Raw genomic sequence first — 6275 nt, 5'->3', positions numbered from 1 at the left:
CATGATCTGCCTGCCTCAACCTCCCAAAGTGCTGGGATTACAAGCATGAGCTACCATACCAGATTTCAAAACTCTTTTGAAGCAATGAGTTTTGGTGCATTAAGGGAAGGGTGGTGCAAACTAGAATGATAAAGACATTACTCAGTTTTGACTGCTAAATAATATTTTCTTTTGGCCCCTCGGAAGGCAATAGACTTGAGCAGCAGGCTTTGTTGAAAGTTGAGATTATTATATGCCATAGTAGAGACATCTAAAGAGATGGTGGAAGGTAGTCTTGGCCTTAGGAAGGAAAGTCTGACCCTTCTGGATCGAGGAGTGGGAAGAAGATAGTTAAAGGGAAGAGGACAGATGGCCAGACATATGTGGAATGGTTTCACTTTTAGCCTCAGAGCTTGTGGCAAAGGATTACTAGATGGATAGGAGATGAGGAAAAGTCAAAGGAGCGGGTCTTTTGCCCCATTTTCTGGTCAGAACTCTGGGAGACCATCAATATGCTACTGTACCAACTAGAGAAGGGGTGGCATCAGAATAAAAATGGAAGCATGGAGTGTTTGGGCAGACAGAGACTAAGTTAGCAATTGTGAACCTCTTTTAGTTTCCAAATGGCATAGACAAGTCCTAGGAATTTTTGTAAGACCTATGGGAGAGGGGGGAAATAGAAGAGTAGAGAGCCAGCAGGCCTCCTGCTGAAGATGAATGAAGCAGGTAACTGCAGAAGGCCGAGGCAGGAGACTCTCCATCAAGAGGTCCTAATGAGGTGGGTGAGGGTGATCTCAGAGTGGTCTTTACCACTGATGAGAGCAAGACGAGGTTGAGTCAGCAAGAAAGGACCTTGAGCTCTGCCTAAGCCAAGAGACTGGGTCTTGCACTGACCGGCTGCAGACATCCTCAGTGGCCGTTAGCAAGCTAACCAGTGCCCAGGCAGATGAGGCACAGCTCTGAGATCAGAGAACCTGAAGGACAGTAAGAGCATCTCATGTTTCTCACTGCCATTAGGCATATAAAGAGTGGTGTACTGCTAAATGTGTAACCAGCTCTCTTTCTCTCATTCTTTCTCTCCTCCTCTCACAAAACAAAGTTCTGACTTAGAGCATATGATAATTGCTATGGAGTCAGTACTGACACCATGCTTGTTTTCTGGTTATCAGCACGTTAGTGAACACAGAGTTGGGAAGAGACGTGCGTAAATGTCTCAGACTTCACGTAAACCCCAGTTTTTCACGAAACTTATACCTGGGTGTCAAATTAAGAAGGGATGAGGGAGGGAAAAAAAAGTCCAAAAGACTCAGATACATGCTAGTTAATGTTACTCTTTCCGTCCCTACTTCTCCCAATGTTCTTAGTTGAATGGAAGTTTATAAAAAAGTTATATTGGAAAAACAAGTCTACATTGACTTTGCATTATCTGTGTGTAAATTTTTTTAACCTACTCCATTATTTAAGCACAGAACTGTTTTCCCCTCTGGGTTACCAATTTATGAATTACGACTTTAATAACTCTTTATCCTTCATTGATTTCTCTTCTACTTACAAATTTGGGAACTCCTCAGGGCTCAGATTTTCTTTCTTTTTTCTGTTTTCCTTAGGTCTCTATTATTGGTCTTCAACTATATGTTTTATTTTTTATAAATTTGTGAGCCTATATCTCCAGTCTGACATCACCTTTAATGCTCAAATTCTCTCTTTTATATTTCTGTACAATTCTCTGTCTTATACATTTCTTATACAATTCTTTGTCATCCAATTAAACCAATATGTTCAGAATCAAATCTAGTTACCACTCTCAAATCAGTCCCCACTTTCCTAACTTAACCTTTTCACTATTCTTGGAATCATCCTTGTTCCCTCTTTTCACACTCACTTCTAAGCAATGTGTCTCTCACATTTTACCCTTATTTTCCATTCTCATTGCCTCAGCCGCAGTTTAAACATTCATGACCCCATGTCTAAATAATCATATTAGACTCTGTGTATAATAATTTTTATTTTATTTAAAAGGATGTCTGCCAGGCGCAGTGGCTCACGCCTGTAATCCCAGCACTTTGGGAGGCCAAGGCAGGCGGGTTACCTGAGGTCGGGAGTTCGAGACCAGCCTGACCAACGTGGAGAGACCCCCATCTCTACTAAAAATACAAAATTAGCTGGGCATGGTGGCACATGCCTGTAGTCCCAGCTACTCGGGAGGCTGAGGCAGGAGAGCTGCTTGAACTGGGGAGGCGGAGGTTGCAGTGAGCTGAGATCACACCACTGCACTCCAGCCTGGGTGACAGAGCAAGACTCTGTCTCAAAAATAAATAAATAAAAATAAAAGAATATCTATCTTTTGTAAATAATAAAAATAGTTTATTACAAAAAATAGAAAATAGAGTTAGGACAAAACCAAAACCACCCAAACAAAAAAGCCAAAAATAAACAGAAATCCCACTGCCCACACATAACACTGCTGTTAATCTCTTAGTCAGTCTTAGTCCAGGTATTTTGAGTGTGTGTGTGTGTGTGTGTGTGTGTGTGTGTGAGAGAGAGAGAGAGAGAGAGAGAGACAGAGAGAGAGAAGGAAGGAGAGAGAGAAGGAGAAAGTATGTATGAGCACATATTAATCACTTATAAAATATAATCCACATAGCACAACCATGGGATTATATTGCACATACTATAGTTAACCAACTTCTAAATTTAACAGGATAATGTGTCTATTTTTCATGTTAAATATGCATTTAACAAACTTTGGAACATATTATGTATATTATAGTTAACCTTTTAAATTTAATAATATAATGGTGAATATTTTTTCATATCAAATTTATATTTAAGATTTTAACATCATATTCCACTAAATGGCCATACCATGTAACATATTACATTTACTAATTCTTCATTAATGAATATTTAGCTGTTTTCAGTTTTGCACTGTGAAACACACGCATATATATATATATACACACACACACACACACACACCTTTTTGGATGATGGAATTTTACACATACCTATATATACACACACACATCTTTTTTGGTGATGCAATTTTTTATGCTTAGGTAAAATTTTCAATATTGAACCCACATATACAAAGTCCCACATAGTGTGAGATGGAGTCAAGGGTGAAAAGACAGTGAGGGCAAGCCCTGAGCTGCAGATCTGAGTGTGGGAGCTTGGTGTCAGGTTTCATGCGGCTGTGTTCCAGCACAGACCACAGAGGGGAATGAGAATTTGAAATTACAACTTGGCCTTTTATGTCCCCACAAGGTTATATTTTAAAAGGTTAAAAAGAAGAATAAGAAGGAGGAGGAGGAGAAAGAAAAAACAATACTAGCCTAGAGGTTGCCTAATCTGTGCTTGAACACTTGCAATAGCAAGGAGTTCACAATTTTTCCAAAATTTTCCATTCTGTTTGTGTCTCTCCTTAACATTTGCAGGGCCCAGGGCAAGAGGCCCACGTATTCACATACTATGTGCCTAAATATTTACAATACATTCTTCAAGCTAAAAAAAAAGTTATGTTTTCTTTCAACTCTTGGCTCCATCCCATACTACAAAGTACCTTGCACATATGTATGTGGCTGTCTCGGCCCATAAGTCTGGGCTCTGTATATTCCTCTGTTGGGGACCCCCAGGCCTGGATGCCCATGTGTATTAGAAATGATACTGGGAGACATGGTTTGGGGGTTCATACCAGGAAAAAACTATTTCCAACTAGTGGGATAGTTTCATGAAAGAAGGGCATTTAAAGTAGTGACTCCCACAGGTGAAAATGGGGAAGAAGGGAGAAAGTTTGTGTGAGGTGTGGGCAGAAGCAAAGAAACAAATGAGTTCTGGTACGAATGAGAGAATTGTGAGTGGGATGAGAAAGCTGGTAGGAATTTTGTGAGACAAGGATCATGTATGAGTCCATTTTCACACTGTTCTAAAGAACTGAGACTGAGTAATTTATAAAGAAAAGAGGTTTGACTCACAGTTCTGTATGGCTGGGGAGGCCTCAGGAAACTTACAATCATGGCAGAGGGGGAAGTAAGCACCTTCTTCACAGGGCGCAGGAGAGAGAGAAAGAGAGAAACCATTAGATCTTGTGAAAACTCATCACTATCAAGAGAACAGCATGGAGTGGGGAATTGCCCCCATGATCCAATCGCCCCCCACCAGGTCCCTCCCTCAAGACCTGGGGATTACAATTCTAGATGAGATTTGGGTGGAGATATAGACCCAAACCATATCAGACCATAAGGACCATGGTAGGCCTGGGGGATCTAAAATGATGTGTAAGGAGATGGAACATTATCCTTCAAATAATGGGGAATAATTGAAAGTTTTTGAGCATAAAAAATGATTGATTACATCTACGTTTTAGGCAGCTAAATTTGGTAGCAAAATTAAAGGTGAATTGTAGGTGGTCGTGGACTGGTGAAGAAACAGAATAGTCCTTCAAATTTCCTGTCTCTAATCTTTTCCTTACAATGTTCTCTCACAGTGCTGAGATGGAAGCTATTAGTTCCTAGCCACTCTATAATGCACTGTGGGAAGACAGTGCATTATAGACAAGTTTAATGTTGGCTCCTAGATTTACCATCTTATAGCACATGTAGCAGAGAATTAGCAGTGAAATCACCAAAGACACTTGAAAGATGTCCAGGGTTTGTTAGCATAGAACTCAAACAATGTCTTAAACAATTTTCAGTTTTAAGTAATCTTGGCAATAGATTTGTTAGCAAATGTTTATGTATGTGTGTATGTGTGTGTGACGTTGAGTACACAGATTTTGAAAATCTGAACTCTGTTTGCTATTTACCATATTTACAGGGGGCAAGGAACACTTTTTTATTTTTCTGGGTCCTGTAGGAGCTGATTGAAGGCAGAAAGAGAGATTGCCTTTGGGATCTGATATAGTTTGGGTATGTGTCTTCCCTAAATCTCATGTTGAAATGAAATCCCCAATGTTGGAGGTGGGGCCTGGTAGGATCATGAGGGTGGATCCCTCATGGCTGGGTGCTGTCTTTGTGTAGTGACTGTGTCCTTGTGAGATCTGGTTGTTTAGAGTGTGTGGCATCTCCCCCTACACTCTCTCTCTCCTGCACGCACTCCCATCATGTGAGACACCTGCTCTCCCTTTGCCTTGCACTGTGATTGTAGGCTTCCTGATGCCTCCCTAGAAGCTGAGAAGATACTGGTGCTATGTTTCCTATATAACCTGCAGAACTATGAGCCAATTAAACCTCTTTTTTTTTTTTTTTAAATAAATTACCCAGTTTCAGGTATTCGTTTATAGCAATGAGAGAATGACCTAATACAGAAAATTGGTACCAGGAGTGGGGCATTGCTATAAAGATACTTGAAAATGTGAAAGCAACTTTGGAACTGGGTAACAGGTAGAAGTTGGAAGAGTTTGGAGGGCTCAGAAGAAGACAGGAGGATGAGAGAAAGTTTGGAACTTCTTAGAGACTGGTTAAATTGTTGTGACCAAAACGCTAATAGTAATATGGACAGTGAAGTTCAGGGTGATGAGGTGTTAGATGCAAATGTGGAAATTATTGGGAATTGGAGCAAAGGTCACACATGTTATCATGCATGTTATGCCTTAGCAAAGAGCTTGGCTGCATTCTGTTCATGCCTTAGGGATGTGTGGAGGTTTGAACTTCAGATGATTTATGGTGTCTAGTGGAAAAAATGTCTAAGCAGCAAAGCATTCAATAAGTGGTGTGGCTGCTTCTGGCAATCTTCCCTCACTTGTAGGAGCAAAGCAATGACTTAAAGTTGGAAGTTATGTTTAAAGGAGAATCAGATTTTCAAGTCTGGAAAATTTGCAGCATGGCCATGTGGCAGAAAAGAAAAACCCCTGTTTTCAGGGAAAGAATCCAAGTAGGCTTTGGTGCAACTACTTGCTAGAGAAATTTGCATAACTAAAAGACCCAAGTGCTGATAGCCATACCTATGAGAAAAAATCCTCAAAGGCATTTCAGAGTGTTTCCAGGAAGTTCCTCTTATCAAAGACTCAGAGGCCCAGGAGGATTGAATGGGTCCAGAGCAAAGCCCAGGGTGCCACTGCCCTGCACCACCCCAAGAGGCTGCTCCTCACATGCAGGTTGTTCTGGCTCCACCCTTAGCTCAAAAAAGCCCAGGTACAGCTTAGGCAGCCACTTCAAAAGGTGCACACCATAAGCCACCATGTAGTGGCTTCCACATTGTATTAAGCCTGCACTGCAGGCACACAGAAAGCAAGAATGAGGGAAGTTTGGCAGCCTCCACCTTGATTTCAGAGGATGTAGAGAAAAGCCTGGGTACCC

This window comes from Macaca mulatta, chromosome 14, assembly GCF_049350105.2.
Source record: "Macaca mulatta isolate MMU2019108-1 chromosome 14, T2T-MMU8v2.0, whole genome shotgun sequence".
Taxonomy (NCBI): Eukaryota; Metazoa; Chordata; class Mammalia; order Primates; family Cercopithecidae; genus Macaca; species Macaca mulatta.
This window is presented reverse-complemented; position numbering follows the sequence as displayed.